Source organism: Schistocerca americana, chromosome 1 (genome assembly GCF_021461395.2).
Source record: "Schistocerca americana isolate TAMUIC-IGC-003095 chromosome 1, iqSchAmer2.1, whole genome shotgun sequence".
Taxonomy (NCBI): Eukaryota; Metazoa; Arthropoda; class Insecta; order Orthoptera; family Acrididae; genus Schistocerca; species Schistocerca americana.
The window spans coordinates 592,402,155-592,402,914 of record NC_060119.1 but is presented as its reverse complement, the minus strand read 5'-3'; the positions used below and the strand labels follow the sequence as shown (position 1 = coordinate 592,402,914).

Below are 760 nucleotides of genomic sequence, written 5' to 3'. Positions count from 1 at the left end.
CTGTTTTTTCAAATGATATCTGCAGGCCAACTTCCTCTGCACATTCCTTTACAGTTTCTATCTGTTTTATAGCCATCTCACAAGAATCTGCCATTATTGTGAGAGTGTCCACATAAGCTAAGTAGGGATTCGTAGTTTTTCTTTTTCCTTTCTTTCTTTTTTTCTTCCCCCCCCCCCCCCCCCCCCCCCCCCCAATGAAATTGGTTAGGCAATGGCCTTGCTGCAGTGGATACACCGGTTCCCATGAGATCACCGAAGTTAAGTGCTGTCAGGCGTGGTCAGCACTTGGTTGGGTGACCACCCAGGCTGCCATGCGCTGTTGCCATTTTTCGGCGTGCACTCAGCCCCGTGATGCCAATTGAGGAGCTACTCGACTGAATAGTAGCGGCTTCGGTCAAGACTACCATCATAATGACCGGGGGAACGGTGTGCTGCCACCAAGCCCTTCCTATCCCCATCCTCCTCTGAGGATGTCACGGCGCTCAGATGGTCCTGGTAGGCCACTCGTGAAATCAGTTGCATGTAAATATTTGTATTTGGACTGGGTGGGAGGTTCTTTTCTCCCCACCATCGGCAGTCACAGTATTATGATGTTGTCAACGATAAAGTGGCAATGCGAATGAAACTAATTCTAATTGGGATGGCACCAGACCCATATTGCACTAAGTGTGCTCTATAAGATATTCGGAACACCGTTTCAGCAATACTACTAGAAAATATATTACGAGCCGACTGGCACTTCTATCCAACTGCGAAGTTA

General features: G+C 48.0%; 1 pseudogene; it reads left to right on the top strand.

The window, feature by feature from the left end:
- The first annotated feature begins 207 nt into the window (after nt 1-207).
- LOC124558828 lies at nt 208-325 on the top strand (annotated as a pseudogene).
- Nucleotides 326-760: the final 435 nt, after the last annotated feature.